This window comes from Molothrus aeneus, chromosome 6 (genome assembly GCF_037042795.1).
Source record: "Molothrus aeneus isolate 106 chromosome 6, BPBGC_Maene_1.0, whole genome shotgun sequence".
In the NCBI taxonomy this organism is placed as follows: domain Eukaryota; kingdom Metazoa; phylum Chordata; class Aves; order Passeriformes; family Icteridae; genus Molothrus; species Molothrus aeneus.
Genome location: NC_089651.1, coordinates 17,851,635 through 17,871,380, shown reverse-complemented (window position 1 = coordinate 17,871,380; position 19,746 = coordinate 17,851,635). Strand labels below are relative to the sequence as shown.

At 43.4% G+C, this 19,746-nt stretch overlaps 1 protein-coding gene across 2 annotated transcripts in view; it reads left to right on the top strand.

Moving 5' to 3' along the window:
- TSPAN4 (tetraspanin 4) overlaps nt 1-19,746 on the top strand; it is a 420,491-nt gene that overhangs the window by 3,441 nt on the left and 397,304 nt on the right. The window contains exon 1 of one of the 2 annotated variants that reach the window (XM_066552989.1): nt 15,717-15,780. The exons of the other annotated variant lie outside the window; for it this stretch is intronic. The gene's annotated coding sequence lies outside the window, so the exon portion shown is untranslated. Of the gene's footprint in view, nt 1-15,716; nt 15,781-19,746 lie in introns of those variants that run through there. 2 annotated transcript variants of the gene reach the window in all.

The window sequence follows — 19,746 nt, the reverse complement described above, 5'->3', positions numbered from 1 at the left end:
AGCTCTCTTCCCTGTTGCTCTCTGTGGTCATTTAGAGAAAGAATGTTAGCAATTTTCTCTCCATCTCCAACCAACACTCAGAATCCTGTGCACAATGGCAAAAGTACCATATGCAGTGTTTTACTCCTCGGATCCCAACGAGGGTCAGAGAGGGAAGAATCCTAAGTGGAAGAGATTCACATTTATTGTGAAATGAGTGGTTAAATAGGACATTAGTCAGGAACTGAAATGTGACATGGAAAGTTTAATGTATATAAATAATTTACATAGCAGTAGAGAGTCAGAGGAAGAGGGAAATATAAAAACAAACATGCAGGAGGAAGCTTGGCTGTTTTATTTTCAGGCACATTTTCCACTCCAGGTTTGCTAAATCCTGCAGACGTGCTCTTGGGCTTTCTCTAGTCCTGGTTAACTACTCAGAAGTGTGTCATTCATCCTGTTCCACAAAAGGTGAAGGAAAGTGGCTCCCTCTGGAGCTAGATGGTATCTTTGGAAGTCCTCCTTTCCCCTCTAAAGCATGAAGGCTTAAGGAGCAAAGAGTGAGATGGAATAAATTTATTTTCCCCTTGATTGTTTTTTTAAAGTATTTTTTAGTGAGTGCCGTTCTTCCCCCAGCTCCACAGTGCAATTGGGTGTAGTGATGTGATGGTGGAGAGGTGGAGAAAGCAAGGAGAGGCAGGGGTGATGGAAGCAGGAAAGACTTGTCTGCTCTGTAGAGCTTTGTGTGCTTGGTTGCCCCACACACTGTTTAAGAGCTGCTCAGGCCCCTGGATTTAGTGAAACAAATGCTGAAGCTGCTAAGCAAGGAGAAATTAGGAGAAATCTCTCTAAGCTGGGGATGTGACTGCAGCTCTACTGTAATACCACACAAGCCTGATGCTGCTGATTTCATTAAAAGCATCATTCAGGGCCTCAAAGCAGGTTTTAATACTTGCTATATGTTTTTTTAAATATGCTGACCTTATCTAGTAAGCCTGTAATATTTGTTGCAATGAAGAACAGCTGCTGCATAAATACATATATAACATCAGTTGCCAATTCTGTAAGCTGTGCTGAGACTGTGACTTGTTTGAAGTGGGGTTGCTATTAAAAGGCAGGTGGCAAGATGTTTATTTTGCACCTTGTTAATTGCTTGTTTTTCCTGCTGTAATTGGCTTCCTAATGGGGGCAGAATGTGCTTGGTTTTGCACACAAAGCTTCATTAGTGACAACTGATGGAAAGGATTCAGAGGGTGGGATTTAGATGAAATATATATATATATATTGAGTAACAGATGTCTCTGCTAAATAGAGTACATGAGGAAGTCCTGTAGATACATCCAAAAATGCAAATGTTTTCCCATAAAACGATGTAAGATGGTCTAGTGTTAGGTATAAAGATCGCTGCCTATTACTTGAGAAGGGGGCAGAGATGTTGTTATTTATATTATTTTTGTGGGGCAGAGATTTTGTTCTGCTTCACTGAACAGGAGTTAGGATGCTGGGATGGTGCTCTCTGCTCAGGACTCTTGGCATCCAGGTATTCATAAAGAGCTCTTTGAGGATCTCTGTGGTGTGTTTAGACATTGCTCCTGCTGACAAACTGGAAGATGGTGAGCAGTACTGGAATTCTGTAACTTTCTAAGCTTTGTGGAGCCATCCCTGCCTCTTGTGTTCAAGAGCTGTTTCACTGGGCCCTTGCAGGCAGGACATGGTTGTGGAAAAGCATAGCTGGACCATCCATGATCTTGGCTGTGCTTACAAGTTCTGTCTAGGGGTGGATGCTTCACAAAGACAGTTCTTGTTTCAATAATGACCTTTTTTTTTTTTTAATGTGGTGTAAGAGAGTGGTCTGAGAGTCATCAGGATGGTCATCTGACACCATTGTGTTGGAGGCCATCAGATTTTTGTGCTGCTCAGTTTAATAGGCTCTTGTACCTGTAGAGGTTTTATGAAAATTTCACCTGCTGTAGGTGAAAGGTGAATGCACTTATGTGTGTTTATGTATGCATGTGTATATAAAATTAATAATGACAGGGTAAGATGGCTCTTCATGGAAATGAAGCTGTCCTGCCCTCCTTTTTTTTCTGTTTTTTTTTTTTTTTAAAGCACTGTGATGGGATTGAAAAATAGACTTGTCTATTCCCTACTTTTCTTCCTCCTCAGATGCCAGTATTTAACTAGTTTAAGACTGGATTTATCTGTCATGTTTCTTAGTAAGGTGACTTCAAGGCAAAAGTACTGCCAGTCTTGGATTGACAAATTTGATAAGAAAAAGTATTTATTACATGAATATATCACAGCCTAATTGACTGTTTCATGTTGGAGGGGGAGAGTAATATCCTGAGGCAGCATTTTAATCAGAAACATCACAAGACTGCCCATCAGCTCTACTCTTCCATGTAAGTGTCCTTAGATGACAAAATAATCGCCTTTCTTGGGATAGTGCTTTTAATTTCTGCAGAATCTTTTTTTTCCCCCCAGAGTGAAGAATGGACTGTGTAGTTGAGGTGAGGGCAGGACTTGTCAATTATTAATGCTTGAAGGGAAAAGCCCCAAGGTGGTGTTCTTCCATGGAGAGAGGACTGCATATTCCCACTGAGCTCATGGATGTGCTTTTGCCTCTGATGTGCTCCCTGCCTTTGGCTGAGAGCCCTTTTCTCTGGCTCTGTACACAGGCCCCCTCCCATCAGGGTTTATCTCTAAAGGCACTGTAGGGAGCCATCCCTCTTGTAGTACTTTACCATGGCATGTATGAATTTCTGAATTCCAATGAAAAGGAGCAGGGAGGAAGATGTTCTAACTTAGTTTTAAATCTTATCTCTGAGGTTCTCATAAGTGGTGATGGATGTATTTGGAGCACAGGATTAAAGAGCAGGCTCTGCTGAATGCTGTCCTTTGGGGGTGCTTAAGTCTGTAATCAGACTTGGTGCTCAGACTTTTTCTTCCATTTGTCTTCTGGCCAGTCTTGCACCTTGCAAGCCTTCATGGGAGTGGGAATAGAAAGTAATTGCTGTAAGTAGGAGAAAAGATGCATCTTGCTGAGTACTTTATCTCTTGACAGTGGCCAGTAGTGGCTGCTTAAGGAAACAGATAAACTTAAAGCAAGTGTGCAGTAGTAATGAAGTGGGATGCTTGCATTTTGTATTTCATGTCAGTCTGTGTCTGTAATCTTGTTCCAGAACTGGGCAAATAGGGAAGAAAAATGTATTTTTTCTGATTTAAGCAACTTCTTCAGCTTGGGCATGTCAGCCTGTTGTGTCCAGATTAAGGTGCTAGATGAAAGCTGGCTGTCTGAAACCATTTCTAAAGCTGCCTCTGCTATGCACTGTATTCTGGTGAAAGACAACTATTTCTGGAAAAGTCCCTGGCAGTGTGCAGAGCCTGAGAACTCCCAGTGTACAGGCCTTCCAGCATGGATGTGGGGAGGAGGACAGACTTGATGCATTGGGTACGACGTTATCACTCAGCAGAGTGGGCTGCTGTGCACCTATCATAGTGCCATCCACAGGGAATCTTCCATCGCTTTGTTTATTGAGCTGCTGTTTTTAAAATTAAAAACAGCCAAATGTTTCATAAAATATTAAGAGGTGCTGCTTTAGTGCCTCTCATCAGATTAAGTATGTCACTTTCTGTGTCCTTAGGGTGATGAAGCCCATCAGCTTGGTCGTTCTCTCACCTTAAGCATGCATTAAGGTGACATGCTTCATCTCACAAGGGATGCTGAAGCTATCACACTGCAGAACTGGGAACTGTAGGGGTCCTGCGCTTTAGCTGTGGCTTCTCAAATGAAATTTTGCAGAAGTAATACAGTTTGCTTTGTACCACTGAATTCCTTTTTGTTAGGGAAGTGCTTTTGAGCAAAAATATTGAGGTAATACAGTGGTAGACACATGCACAGCGACTGCGCTGCAGGAAAGAAAGAAATTGTGGCATGTTTTATATGAAAGACCAAGGACTGTTGCGTTTCAATGGCTAAAAGAGAGAGGCCCTACATTCCTCAAACACTTTTTATGAATATGGATTTTGAAGTTGTTTTGCTTGCAGGTGAATTTCTTTTTTATTCAAGAGCCAGTTCTAGCATTTTAATCATAACACAGTGCTGCTGGTGTAGCGGAGCGTTGGGAAGCTGTGGGGAGTGCTAGCCCCAGGACTGAGGAGGGTCTCAGCTTGCTGCAGAGAAGCCCTGAGGGCTGCACAGTGGTGGAACACAGCATGGTGGAGCTGGGACCGAGCCACGGGGGGCTTGCTTTCAATGAGTTTTCCATCATCTCTCGCCTCCACCCAGCAGTTCAGCACTCTTTAGCATTTGTACAGTGTTTGGGAATGCTGCATCATTACTGGGTTAAATAGTCTAGAAATTCTAATAAATTCAGGATACGAGACCAACTTGACTTCTGAATTTTCTGGATTTGGGTTGCATTGCCTCTTTAAACTCAGTCAGTCATGGCACTCGTGGCTGGTTACTCCAGCATTCCTGCTGTGTGCAGCAAAGTCCCACCTGTGTGCATCCCAGGGAGCTCTTACTCAGGAGCCTGCTCTGAAGGGCAGTGGCTCCTCTGTCTGATCTGATACCGCTGCTGCAGCTTTGCTTGGTCGTGGTGCAAGGGAATAATAAAGTACAGCCTTCAATCATGCGACCTGATCAGAGGGGGTTGTCTCTAGTGATGGATAAGTCCTCCTGGAACAATAGGCTGCTTGAGCTGTGCCCAGGGACTGCTGTGTTTGGTTGGGGTTTTGCATTAATTTTTGGCCTGAATAAAAAGAACTGTGAGATCAAGGTTGCAGTTTTGTTTGCAGCTTGCCTTCAAACCTAAAAATCCAGCCTGATCTAAAAGGGTCCTTTACTGTATATGTCTCTCCTCTCCCCAAAACTATCTGTAGAGATTTTTGCCCTTCTCCTTTAGGATATGCTGAGTATTTTGGGTGCTCCCAAATTATTTTGATTCCTTAAGCTTGCTGTCTTCAAAATAGGCATAAACAAAAACATCTTTTCATATTTCACCCTTGTGAAATGTATTTCACCCACCTGGCCTGATGAGTGACGTGCTGAGAGCATGGACATGGGTTCTTTAGCCTGGGATGTCCCCCCCCCAGCCACAGCTTTTTCCTAGAAGTCCCCTGTATGACCTTGTCAAGGTGCTTTGCTTCTTTTCTTCATTTATCACATTTGCCATTCTCAGTTGAGAAGCTAAAAAGCTTAATATTAAGAAACTGCCTGTATCCTGTGAAAGATAGCTTTTTCTGTTGGTATTGAGAAGCCTTGGAAGATGAATGTGTGTATAAATTCAGTTTAGCTCTGTAATAACTGAGTTGTGCAGTGGTTTATCTGCAATGTGGGTGAATCTTAGCCATGGGCAGTGTTACACAAAGGATGCCAACTGTCTGTATGAGGCCAGAGGTGTGTTTGGATATATTTGCATTTCTGCAAAGGACGAGTGTTTTTCTGCTGCTCTGTTGAGTAACATCCTCAGTGTGTGGGGTCAGTTTAAAGCAGAAATGATTGTTCTTCTTAAAATACTTGCTGAACAAATATATTTTTTCTTCTATTCTGCAAAACAAAATGGTGTGTGGGTAAAAGAAAGGCTTTTCCCCCAGCACATGTGCAGCTGCTTTATGGATCGCAGAACAGTCTTTGGAGCACAGAAGAGCTATTGCTGCTGTAGAGAAGTGCCAGCATGGTGCCCTATTTCCAGCACTCTTTACTTCAGTCGTGGTGGTGGTGGGCTGGACCTGTGCTGCAGCGGCTCTGCTTGTACTGCTGCTGTTGTTTGGGCATTCTGCCTTTGTCAGGGAATCAGGACATCTGGAGGAAAGGGATTCTGGGATGACTAGGACTTCTTTGTCACACACAAGAGAATTTCTTACTTGGAGAATGGATAATAGAATGCCTTTATAGGAGAAAGCAAGAACTGCCCAGAACATCCTGGTCCCCTGCTAGAGGTGAGGACACAGAGAATTATGCTCAGAAGTAGAAGAGAAGCTTTCTTCATCTAGATGCAGTGTTAGGCTTTCTAAAATTTGTCTGTGATCTCTTTCTGTTCTATTGAGGTTTTATGTTTCTTTGCTTTCTGTCAGTAAATGACCATTTAATTTTGGCAGTGCCCTACAGTTTAAATTATAGTTGGGGCCAATTTATTGTGGATCTGTTTAGCATCAGTTTTATTGTTTGCCTGCATTCCTGCTCTGCTGTGGGATTGTCATTGCACTGCCTTTTGGGTATCCTTTTTTTGCTGTCACTGGACTGACTCCTAGGGCTTGAAAAGCTGTTTGAGGATTCCTCTGGGAGCCTAAGGCCTTATTGGAAAGAAATAAAATTCTCATATGTTCCTGAGAAAGCTGTCATAAGCCTTGTGGCTGCTGGGTTATTGCCAGGTCCTTAATTCATGGGACACATGATGAGCCATTGCTAGACAATATTGGTTTCAGGTTCTTTTGTACTGTATTGTGAAAGGAGAACCACTTCTGGGCCATTGTTTTAGCCAGTGTAAGAACACACAAGATTTTCTGTAAGGAAGTATTTACAGTTTATTAAGCATTGTTTTCTGCCTTTTTTTTTTTTTTCTTCCTAGAGTTCTTTCTCTATGCACCCAATTCACCTCTGCAGGTTTCAGTCCTAGCAAGGATTCATCCAAAGTCAGACTGCTTTTGCACTCTGTGGCTTTTGGCAATGGAAGCCCCACTGATCATGCATGGGAGTCAATTTAAAGGGAAGTGCTGCTGTGGGTGAGCCAGCTGTCCTTTACTACTGTCCAAGTTGTCTGTTACAGTGAGGAAAATGGTTTTGATGACCCCTCCTGATAGTATTTCCTTGTAGGTATGTAATTTGTTGTGACATTCATATTTTCTGGGAAAATCCCTTTGCCTGGGATTTTTCTCCTGGGAAGCTGAGAAGCCTCAGAGAAAAAGGAAAACAATAATTATCTGATTTGCTTCTCCTGTGTTTTGCTGCTTTGGAATGTGTTTGGAGATTGTTTACCAACAGGTGGTTATTTTATTGGTTTTTGCTGTGAATTGTTTTGACTTATTGGCCAACCCAGTGCCAAGCTGTGTCAGGACTCTGGAAAGAGTCATGAGTTTTCAGTAGTATCTTTTTAGCCTTCTGTAAGGATCCTTTCTGTATTCTTTAGTATAGTTTAGTATAGTATTCTTTAATATAATATAGTATCATAAAATAATAAATTAGCCTTCTGAGAACATGGAGTCAGATTCATCATTCCTTCCTGCCACAGGGCAGCCCGTAAATACAATAGTTTATTCTTTCGGCAGGCTTTTGATTAAGTTGCAAAGTTGCTCCGGTCCTTCATATTTGCTCCATGTTCTCAAGGCATTTGGTAGTTAGTTGTTTCCTTCTGTGCCTCTGCAGTGAAAGAGGTGAAAGTCAGAACTACCCTATTTGCTTCATGGAGTCTCCTTTTGCTGCTGACTCATGGCTGTGTCCTGCTCGTGGTGGACAGTATTTGGTACAACCAAATTTTGAATAGCTAGTAACGAAATTTTAATTTCCTATGTGCAAACAGTACTCCACCCAAAGAGCTTGCATGCTGTGCTGGTGCAGTTTTCTGGTTGTAGTTTAGACCCACTGCCTTACACTCTACCCATGGGGTGAAAAAGGGGTAGATTAAAAAGTTATCCAGTAGAGAGTATTGAAATGTCATGAATGTGCTTTCAAAGTAATTTCAAATACTTAAATTCAAAATGAAATGTGTCAGTGTGTTGAAATTGTTTGATACATCTCTCTGTTTGGGACTGAACTGGGATGGAATCCAAACCAAGCCATGGAAGATCCCTGGAGGGAAAAGTGCAATGCAAATTGGAGGTAGAGAAGTCAGTCTGAGCTTTGGTTTGGCTTTGTCTTTGTAGTCTCTGAATGTGTGCCAGCTATGGATGAACAGCAGTAGGACAAATATTTAGGTGCTGCTGTACAGCCTATGGAAGTTTTATTCACTGGCATGCATTACCAGATCTGAAAAATTGTGTTTCCGTCACAGCCCACGCCACTTAATTTCAGCACAGTGTTCTGCCAGCCCTGAAACGTGTGTGTATTTGCTTCTAGAGAGCTTGCTCAGATACAGGGCTTGGTTCCATCTATTTCTCTGTTTTCTTGGCTTGCCTTCTGCAGATAAGATAATAGTAATAATAAAAAGCCCTGGAAAAATCCTCTCCCAAGTGCTGCTATTGCAGCTGATATACTGATGGTTTTAGCAGTCATTTAAGTTGTTTGCTTGGTGCTCCCCTTTCCCCCCCCCCCTTTTTTTTCCCTTGATATGGATCATCTTGTTTTGATTTGCCAAATGTGAGGATTTACATATGACGGTTCTACCATGGAGCTGAGCATTTGGTGTGCTGCATGGATGTTGTGGCAGCTCAGGACCTGTGTCTGAGCCCCAGTTTGGAAGACCTGGTGTGTAAAGGACTCAGTGAAAGCTGGAAGAATTGTGGAGAAAGGTTTTCTGAAATCTGATATGCCAAGCTGCCTGGGTGTTAAGACTTAAGGGTCAGAGTGGACAACAAATTTGAGGGATTGGGAAGTGAAGAAGTCAGCGAGGTTGCAAAAAGCCTGGCGGGTGTTTTGTACCTGTGAGTGCAAGTGCATGCCTGTGTGCAGGTGATGAGAGCAGAGTGTGACTGTTGCTAGTTCTAGATTTGAACAGTTTGAATTGCCACAGATGCACAGAAATTTGTTGCTCACTAATCTGGCCTTGATTTGTCAGCAAGGGTTGATGGATTGGGATGAATCTGTTAGGTTCTACCCAGCACACAGCCTGCAGCTTGTCCGAGTGGCGTGGACTGGACAGGGTGTGTAACAAGGAGGAAATGATGTCAGCAGAGTGGGAAAATCCTCCTGTGACTTTTTAGGGCAGACTGCTGTGGAAATATAAGAGAATGGGTCGATGATAGCCATGAAGGGAGTCAAACCAGGCTTTTATGTTGATGTAACAGCACATGAATTATGAGTATGGAAGGCTGAAAATCCTGACTGTAGATGCTTGGTGCATCTTCTGAAGGCAGAGGTCCCTGTTGAACGGTTTTGTTCCAGGACAGGGTGTGTGCAATGACCATATTAGGTGTGAGTGTGTTATGACTGTATGAGGTGGATGTGTAAAATTGCCTTTCACAGTGTCCTGCTGCTGCAGGGTGGGTCAGACTGGCTTTCCTTCTCTGCTCATGCCAATGAAAATAAATTGCCCCATCATGACTTGTGAGGAAAGCAGCATTCTGTCATCCTGTGTATAATGCCACCAGCCAGCAGTGTTGGAAACAAATTCAGCCTTTCCTGTGGTTTTGGACGCTGCTTCTAGGCAGGTCAGAGAGCCAGCTGGGCAGGGAGGTAGCAAAGCTGTCACTTCTGCAGTCTTCTTACTCATGGCTGCTGAAAGGAGCTCTTCTCTGAACAGTGGGCAGTGTGTGTTTTTCCTGACCCTCTCCTCTCCCTCCATCCCCTGATTATGTAAGACAGCCCTGTTGCTCCTGCCAGAGAAGGTGCTGTTTACTTTTGCAGCTCATGGAAGGGAAGAGGCATAGCGCATTTGGTATTTTGTACCAGACACTTTTTGCACCCCTCCCATTTAATTTCATTTCTGTTTTCTCTTTAAAAACTTCACAGAGAAAACAATGATGCTTTAATGACAGAGGAGGAAGGGAGAGGAAGAAGCCTTCTCTCTTAGTTTTTTGTTGCTTATGTGTGTCACTGATGAAATTGTGTGTGAGTGTCAGTGTCTCTGCACAGTGGTGTGGAACAAGTGCCTCAAATCTGAGTTATATTGGGGGTAGCTGATGGGGAGGGTCATGGGCAGGGCTGAGGAGAGGCAAATACTGAAAGCTGGAGCTGGGAGCAACTGAGAGAAGGGGGCTGCAGCTGTCCTAGTTCTGTCCCCTGCCTGTTTGTTCTTATTTTATTTTTGCCAATTCGATAGCAGAGCACAGGCGCAGATACCGAGTGTGATTTAAGGGGGCTAGCTGCCTTCTGCTTGCAAGAGGACCTCAGGCCTTCTGGGCTTGTTTGTGCTCTCATTTCATGCTAGTCATGCTGTTCTCAGTGATCAGCCTTGCCTGCCCCTGTTTTCTTAGGTTTATACAGCTGCTCTGTCTGAGTTTTCCTGAATTGCTGGAGATGTCTCCCTCACCACTTCTCTGTGTGTTTAGGGCCAGGAATGTTGGGACATAAAATCTCCCTGTGCTGTTTTCTTTGTCATTGTTATGCCACGATCAGTTTGTGTTCTGAGAACACCTATGGTTATCAGTCACGTTCATGAGTAGGTCAAACCTCTGCTAAAAGAGGGCTTATATTATGAGATGTGAGGAGTGAGGCAGAAAGTGAGGTGCCAGCAATTCAGCGTGAGGAGCTATGGCTTGAGTCCAGGTTGTGCTGCCATATTGCATCTGCTTGGCTGGTCTGTGTCCTGGTTGTGCCTTTGTTGTTTCCCCTGAGCATCTGAGTTGATTAAGCAGGAGTGAGTCACTGCAGTGTTTCTGGGTTACTAGTGCTGCATTTCTGAGCTTTCTGCCAGGGAATGGAACTGTTCTGAAGTCTCTTACGTAGAACGATCACAGTAAGGTCACCCATTCATGCCTTTGACCTGTTACTTTTCCCTTGGTACAATATTGTTGCTATTTCCAAAAAGCACTGTTTCTTAGAAAAATTGCAATTCAGTTCTTAAAAAAAAACAAACGTTGTCCTTGCTGGAAATTGGCATTTGGGTGAAGGTTGTTACATTTATCCTTGTGCATGTGGTATGGGCGGTAAACAAAGTTTATCCTGCTGTTTTCCAGAAGGAGTCACAAAGCAGCTTAAAACATAGATTTCTGTGTCTCTCTGGGGAGTACATTTACTTTTATCCAAATTGAGCATTGCTAGTCAGATTTAACAACAGTGCAGGCTAAGTAAGAGAGCATAATATTAATCCTGTCTAGTTGACCATGTGTAGTTCAGCTGTTCCTAGTACCTGCCACTTAGTTGATGGGTCTGAAATACAAGGTGCAGAGATGCTAATATCTAGATGATGATTTCCATCTTGGTGCTAAGAGATGCCCATCCTTCTCCATTTCCATTAGAAAAAGCTTACTGTGGTGATCTGCTAAACTTGGGTATTTAATGAGTGCCTAAAGCTGGGGCTGGATGGAATCAAACCTAGTGTTGGAGAGCAGTGCATGGGAGGCCTGTAGTGCATGTCACTTTCTGCAGCTCTGGTGCTACTTGGGTTAAAGAAAACTCTGCTTATACTTCTGTAGAACTACTAAAATCTGGTTTCAAGTTGGATCTATTTCTCTTTTTTTTTTCTAGTCCAGAGTCTGCTCCTATGCTGCTAGTGATATGAAGGGAGATGCCTTTTGTTTTGCATGTATACCTGGACGAGTTGTTGTTGGACCATTAAATCTCCTTTAAGTCAGGAAGCATAGCTGCTGCTGGCAAGGTTAGCAGCTCAACAAGCAGCATTTAGCTGACATTTGACCCTCAGTGTGGCATAGCACTTGCCTCTATCTCAGACCACTGGTAATGATTACCCAAACTCAGCCAGAGACCTCAAATAAGGCAGAGTCTTGACCACAGGAACTTCCTTAAGAGAGGCCAGAGGATGTGGGTAACATCTACAGCTGAAAGACAATGCATGGTGTGACACCTTGCCAGTTCTTCTTTTCCCTGCACTTTCTCGCTGTTTGTCACTTGCTCAGAATCAGGCCTCTCTTCTAGACCTTCTTATCTATTCCCACACCCCGTCTGATGACTGGAGATGAGCAGAGAAACATTGTGTCAGCCCAAAGTTGTACTAAATAAATGAACTGTGGGGATGCTTTCCTTAACCTTTCCACTCATTACATCTGCTTGTGATGTACCAGTCAACCACTGGGTGTCTCTGGGCCATGCACAGCTCCAGGCAGCATCCAGTCCCTGGAAAGCTGGCACTGGTTGCACTTGTTTTGGTTTGTGGCTGCAGTTTTTGTTCTTGTTTTGAAGGGCATCGTGTTCCTTTCTAGGCTGTCCACCCGGAATGTGTCTTCCCCACCCCTGACCATGGAGCGGGGTGCATGCGAAGGCAGCACCCTGGATTCCCAGGAGCTCCTGTTCAGAGGCCAGCAAATTCTCCAGACTGATTTTGCTCTATTGCTGTTTCTGAACATCATATCTCTTACTGCACTGGGCTGTGTGGGGGTCTAGAATAGAAGAATGTTAGCACAGCAGCTTTGCTACCTTTCCCTTTTCCCCTTAGTTGTGACAAATTTACTCTAGCATGCGCACCCAAGTAGATAAATAATCTGTCTCTCAATAGAGCTCTGCTAGCCACAGTATTTTCTTCAATTCTATGGACCGAGTTAGTTTTTCATTATGATGCTGAAAGGTAAAAGGCAGACTATTCTCTACTTTAAGAATGCAGTGATAGAAGGTAAAGCTTTCATTAAACATGCCTGGCAGAATTTATATACCTAAGTATCTGGACCGTAGCTAATATATTTTGAAAGACAAGGGAAGAACACAGCTTTGTAATAGCCAGCATTTTATGTTTGGAGGGTTAATCAGCAGTACAGAAAAATAATTGAATTAATTCTTTCATGGACTAACTGCAGAAAAAAATTCCAAACTATTAATGTCTCCTGCTGTAGAGTAGTTCTTCTCTTTTTTCCATCCTACAGCCATTTAGGGTTGACATCTCTGTGGTTTGCAGGTGATGGTATCCATGTTGCAGCTTTCATTGCTGGTGAAACAGCTGACCTGTACTTGGAGCCCTTTCCTGCTGACTTGGCTTTGAGTTGGTACCTGGTTATGCTGGATGGTGCGTTGTCATTAAATAGATAAATTCACCAGCAGTGGGATGCATTGTTTGGTTCCAGCACTTGCTTATGTGCTCTTTGCATAAATGTTGAGATTGGATTTTGCTGGTCTCAGGCTGGGATTTGAGTCTGCCTGAGGTGGGTGTTGGTAAATTTTGGGGGTGGTCAGGATATTACTCAGTCCTTTGCTGTGGGATGTCTGGCAGAACAAGTGCTGGACCTCAGATTACCTGATTTTATAGATTTCAAGCAGTCATTGAAGTAAGATGAGCAAAGGTAGGTATGTTGTGTTAAAGACTGAATAATAGGAGTAGTAATTTTTTCTGAATCAGTTTGATGGCAGCACTTGAGTACTGCAGTGGATAGAAGAAACACACTGCACATAAGCTGCTGGTAATAACTTGCTATAGCATTCAGAGCAGCATGCTTTACAGTTGTATGGGAGCTGAAAGTTCTAACTGTACAGACATAAAATAATTCTGGTCAGCTGCTTGTGTACAGGGCTTAGCCTTGCAACAACATGTTATGCTCTGTCCATAAATTAAGCACTTAGGTGCCAAAGATTCATTACCAGCTTGGTTACAAGCTGCTGTGTAGAGACAGCCATAGTGTTTGGCTTGGATAAACACCCCACTTCTGGATATGTGAGAGGGATGGCTCTGTGCTTGCCCAGATCATTGGGATGTAGGATAGCAGTTTACAGTCTGTGGCAGAAGAACAGGAGCTAGGGATCCAGGACAGTGCTGTAGTTTCCATACTATGGAGTCAAAAGAGGATGTCTGACCAAATAGGATGGGTTACCCAGGATTTTTGGAACAGTCAGGGTTGAAAATCATAAACCCAGTAATTGTATAACAATTAAAAAAACCCATGTTTATAAATCTGCCCCTTGTCTTGCTTTGGAAACGCTCAGCGCTCAACCACTTGCAGGCACAAATGCAAGTTACAGATCTGACACTGGTTTCTGTTTAATCCTCCTCCATTTTCAGTCTATAGAAGTTATTTCACTTCCATGGAGGTAGAAGCTTTTGTTTTATTGGCACCAATCCATGTGGCTGTGTGCAGCTGTATTTGGGAGTGAAGGGTCATGCTGCTGTATTTTCCTGTTACCAGTGTGTTTCAAAGAAAGGACCAATTTGCTTTTGGAAGGTGCTATATAAACTTTTTTGTTTAAGTAGTTGAAATTGCCATATAATGAGAGAGCATGTTTATAATGAAAACAAAACATTCCTTGTATCACTTGTCAGACACATGATAATGGAGGAGCTGAATGGAACAGGTCCATATGGATGTAACATGGATAAATTGCTGCTGCTGAGGCGGTGAAAAAAGGGGAACTGGGCAGAACTTTTCAAAGAAGAGAAAGTAAATATACTGTATCATTTATGCTCCTGTAGTCTGGATCTCTATTCAGCAAAGTACTGACAAATCCCTGTTCAGCTGAGCATTCAGAGGTACATTTCCAAAGGTTTTCAAGTCTATGAAGGCACTGAGAGCAGCACTTCAAAGGGCTTTCAAAGTGTATTTGTTCTAGATACCTTGTACCTAAAAGGTCCATGGAGAATTTCCTCCTTAGTCCTTGTTAGTCCCTTTCCTTGGCTCTGAGATCCGTCTTGCATGGGTCTGCCTTAGCCAAGGCAGAGCAGCATGTGCCAAAGAATTTCTCTGAACTGAGGCCTTTATGATATCACATATCAAAAAAAAAGAATGATGAGGAGCAGAACCAACCAGAGCAGGGTTGTTAGTAGGGCCAAGCACACAGGTAAGACAGGATGCCAAGCCCAATGCTCCTGGGGGCAGGACTGCCCACATGGGCAGCAGCTCAGGAGCTTTCCCTGGGCTGGTGGGGCTGCTTTGCTTGGTGCAGACATTCTGTGTGAAGTACACTGCAGAGATTTGAAGGTGTCACAGCCATTAACTAAGTGGGAACTTGAATGACAAACGCTCCCCTTACGCTGCTTAGGCTTGGCAGGAGGAGAGGTGTCGGGGCGCTGCTGCTGCTGCTGCGGCGCCTTTCGGAGCCGTGGGAGTTTGTGACAGAGCGGAGCAGGTGTGAACACTCCAGATCATGACTAAGTGACGTCTCGGCTGATGAAAGAGTGCTGTTTTCTTCCTTTCCCTTCAGTGTTTTCTTCCAAATATAATTTGCTTCCATTATGTGTTTTTCTCTCTTATTTACAGTTACTGATGGCTTGCAGCTTTGTCAGCCTAATTCTGCTGCAGGCATGGAAAGGAGGGAAATGGCCTTTGGTCTGTTGATTATCAGAGACCTCCTAAGCATTGAGGCAGTGCACAAGGGAAGAAAGCTCTTGGTCTGGGGAATATGTCCTCTGAATGGAAGAAGATTGGCAGGGACTGTCTCTAGTGTACCTGGAGCTGGGAATGGAATCCATGTCTCCTGGCTGCTTAATCCAGCTTCCCAGGTTCTAAAAGGCACACTGTGTGGCAGTCTTTGCTGGCCTGCTGTTTTTTATTTTTTTTATGTGTTATATATTTTAGCCGCTGCTCTCTGGAAATAACTGTTATGTTGTGACAATTTCAGCTGGGGAATTTTACAACTTGGGTGTGCAAGTAAATGGAATGAAAATCTTTAAGACCTGAGGTTCCTAGTAGAAGCTGGGATTCTCTTCCTGAAGCTTGTGGATTGACACAAAGTCTGGAGGAGGTAGGCTTACAAATGTCATACTTAGGTTTCCAAAATTGCCCCAGGCTGCAGATTTGACTGTTTTTTAAAAATGTGTTTCAGTATTGAATTCCCATACAGAGCGGCCATTAATGCGGCTGGCTTCTATTTTCTTTATGCCAGGGAAAACCAGAAAAGAGTAGGATGAGGAGACCAAGGATTCTTCTTGCCCTTTTTGGCCTGCAACCATTTCTTTTGTAAAGTACCAACTCATTTCTTAATCTATGTAGGTTTACTGACTGTTCCTCAAGGCATTGGATCAGGGTATTTGGAGCACCTGGCACAAGTCATAAAGAACCAGAAGCTCCTTCGTTACACCTGCAGTTGGGATTTCCCACTTCCTCTCAAAGGTATGTTTGTATACAGAAACAGGGGATGTTTGACTTCTGGGTAAACAGAACTATACTTATTAGGTGAGGCTTTTTAGTCATTCTTATTTTCCTCATCTGAAAATATCTGCATGAAACCACTTGCTTTTTTGAATGTACTGAGTTTGTGTGGCCAGGTTTCGTATTGGTGGGAGGCTACAGGGGTGACTTCTGTGAGATGCTGCCAGAAGGTTCCCCCATGACTGACAGGGCCAATGCCAGCTGGCTCCAGGATGGACCAGCCAGAACCAGCTGTCCCAAACTGGCCAAAGGGATATTCCAGGCCATGTGATGTCTGCTCAGCATAAAAGCTAAGAGAAAGGAGAAGCAGGGTAGCATTTGTTACTATGACAATTGTCTTCTGGAGGAACCTCTATACATACTGAAGCCTTGCTTCCTGGGAAGTGGCTGAATATTTCCTGCTGATGTGAAGGAGGGAAATAACTTTTATTTTCCTTTGCTTCCATGCACAGCCTTTGTTTATTCTTTATTAAGCTGCCTTTATTACCCATAATATTTTAAAATCTTATTTTCTTCTTCCTGAGTCCTTTTGAGGAGGGAATTGATAAGGTAACTTGGTAGGCACCTGGTATCAACCCACCACACAGAGACTTTTAGGCTTTAAAAGACAGATGTTCTTATTCAAGTGTGCAATTTAAGAGGCACTCTGTATGCTATAAAGTACATTGTACAAAGTTTGTCCTGTAAACAGTGAGGGCTCTTGAAAACGTGACCTTTAAACATGGAAATAAGAACCTGATTTTCAGTTAATAGCACCCAGTGCTATATGTGTGAGCACAAACCTGCTCCTCACAGACTATATAGTGTAGTGTATGCTACTAACCTTGAGCTTTGCGTAGGAAAGCGTATGTTAATGTTAAGTTTTTTGTCTAGTCAGAGTGCACACAGAATGTGCTAGCATTTGCCTTAAAGCCTTTTTTGGCAGAATTTCCTGTAAAGAACCCAATCAATGTATCTGCCTGGAGGACAGGGCACTTTATATTACCATAAAATAAATGAGTAAATTAGCCAAAATGTTGCCTAGTTCTGCAAATAAAACAATGGACTAGTGGTTGAAGATTTCTCTTTATTCAGCCTGACTTCCACTTACTGTGCCTGCTTATTTCCAACCTGAATTTGTCCCCTAAATGCGTTGCAAAAACGAGTACTTCTATGTCATAAAAATAATTCAGATGCCACTTGCGTGAAACAGTTAAAATATACTACTTGGTATAACTTCTTTCAGTCACTTTTAAACAAGCATTTTGGAAGCGATACCAAACCTCTTGTGTGTTAGGGGTTTTGAGCAGATACCTACATTGTGGAAATTGAGACAAGATTTCTTTAGGTTCGGGTTGGCTTGTATTGCTTTCTGCAGAGCATCCTTGCACCTTCCAAGTATGTAGTGCTGGCCCTTTGTAACAAATGCAGTGTGAATTCAACTAAGGGCTGCTGTGTGTGCACTGATGTTGGACAATGAAATTGCATTGTGGGTATGTTTTTTGAAGCTAATTCTTCTGGTTATCCCACCTTACTGCACTTGAATAATGGAGTAGCTTCAGAGTATTTGATTCATTTTTGGATAAAACTAAACTGGGAGCTCTGCTCCAGGAGCACATATGGCACTGGTCTGGTCCAAGTGCCGCATCCCAAACTGTGAATGATGTGGATCATGGGGTCCTTGGAAGCAGCTTCTTTGCTTTACAGGTTTGTTCCTAGACAGCTTACTTCTCTTTCTGGTTGATGGGAATGACTTGTGTGAGGTTGGTGGTGCTCAGCTGGGCTGGAAGGACAATGCAGGTGCTGTGAACAAGCAGTGCATGGTGCAGAAGTGCATTCTGCTTCCATACATACCTGAAAACAAGGAAGGCTGAGGATGTAAAAGCTGAGTACAGCCTTGGTTGCAGTGGCTATGAGATGGAGCTCAGGATCCCGAGTGGAGGAAGTAAAACAAAAAGCAGGATCACACTTCTGGACTTGACATGAAGCACTAATAGATGTTTCTGGAGCTAAACAGGGTTTTGATTATATACACTGAGCAACCAGAGAAGATTACATTGAAAACCAAATTTGCAAAACCTTCTAATGTGTTCATATTTGTGTCTAGTTCATAGTTTTCTTGGGAGTGCTGTTCTTTTACTACTTTCTGCCAGAAAATCCTGTTAGGGCTTGGGACAAAAGATGTGCTTTATTGGGGTCAGATGCATGTGAAAGAGGGTGCTGGCTCTGGCTGTTGCTAGGCTACACTTGTGTGCTCACATAATAAAAGAAATTTTTATATGTTGGGAGTGTCAAAGTATTTCACTTGATGCATGATGTCAGTCAATGCTGTTGTATAATGAGTAGATGTGGTTAATTTTTCATGTGATTGGCAGTAGTTGAACTTGCTTCCAAGTTATTCTAATGCCTGGTAATTGAAGGTAATGAAAATACTTCCTAGAAAAGTTATTTTTAAGTAATTAATAGATGTTTCTGAATCTGTGCTTTAAAGGGAGACCCTGCTTCTCACAAACCAAGAGCGTTTGTTGATATTCAAGGATTGTTTCCTTGAGGAATGCATTCTGATAAGCAAAAAATCAGGCAAAGGGTGCAAGAAACCTGTGTATATGAAAAAAAAGAATAGTCATTACTCAAGCACAAGCAGGAAATACACAGGAGATGGAAGCAGGGTCATGCCACTTGGTATTAATAGAGAGGTTGTCAGAGTAAGTAGAAATGAGACAAGGAAGGCCAAGGTCCATCTGGAATTAAATTTGGCCAAGGATGTCAAGGACAACAAGAAGGGCTTCTTCAAATACATCAATAATGAGAAAAACTAAGGATAACATCAGCCTGTTACTGAATGGAGGAGGGGACCCTGGGTTCAGAGGACACAGGGAAGGCAGAAATACTGAACATCTTCTTTGCATCAGTCTTCACTGACAAGATCAGCCCTCAGGAGTCTCTGACCCAGAGACCAGAGTTAAGGGAATGCTGGAAGGAATGAATGCTTTCCTTTGGTCAAGGAGGATTGGGTTAGAGAACAGCTAGGTAAACTTGACATTCACAAGTCCATGGGCCCTGGTGGGATGCATCCACAAGTGCTGAGAGAGCTGGAGGGACCACAGCCAGGCTGCTCATGATCATCCTTGAAAGGTTATGGAGATCAGGAAAAGATCTGCAAGAAACCAATGTCATCCCCAGCCTTCAGAAAGGGCAAGGAAGATGCATGAGAGCTACTGGTCAGTCAGCCTTACCTCAGTCCCTGGAAAGGTGATGGAGGCCATCGCTGTCCACATGGATGGCAAGAACGTGATCAGGAGCAGACAGCATGGATTCACTTGGGCTAAATCATGCTCATCCAACCTGATTGCCTTTTAGAAGGAAACAACTACCTGGATGGATGAGGGGAGGGCTGTAGATACTGTCTGCCTTGACTTCAGCAAGGCTTTCAGCACTGTTTAGGAGGATGTTGTGACAGACAAACTCAGAAGTGTGGCCTGGATGAGTGGTCAGTGGGGTGGGTTGAGAACTGGCTGAGTGGCAGATCCCTGAGGGTCATGATCAGCAGCACAGGGTCTGGTTGGAGCCCTGTCACTGGTGGTGTCCCACAAGGGTCAATACTTGGTCCAGGATTGTTTAACTTAATTCACCAATGACTTGATGAAAGGGTAGAAGAGCTTCCTCAGCAAGTTCCTGCAGACACAAAACTGGGATGGTGCAGCCCTTTAGAAGGACACTGACAGGGACCTTCTGAAATTCAACAAAGGTAGGTGAGGGTCCTGCATGTTGGGAGGAATAACCCCTGCACCAGCACAGGCTGGTGGACAAGCAGCTCAGTGGGCAAGGACCTGGGGGTCCTGGTGGACAACAAGCTGTCCATGACCGGCAGTGCCCTTGTGAGCAAGAAGACCAATGGTACCCTGGGGTGCATTAGAAGAGCATTGCCAGCAGGCTGAGGGAGATGAT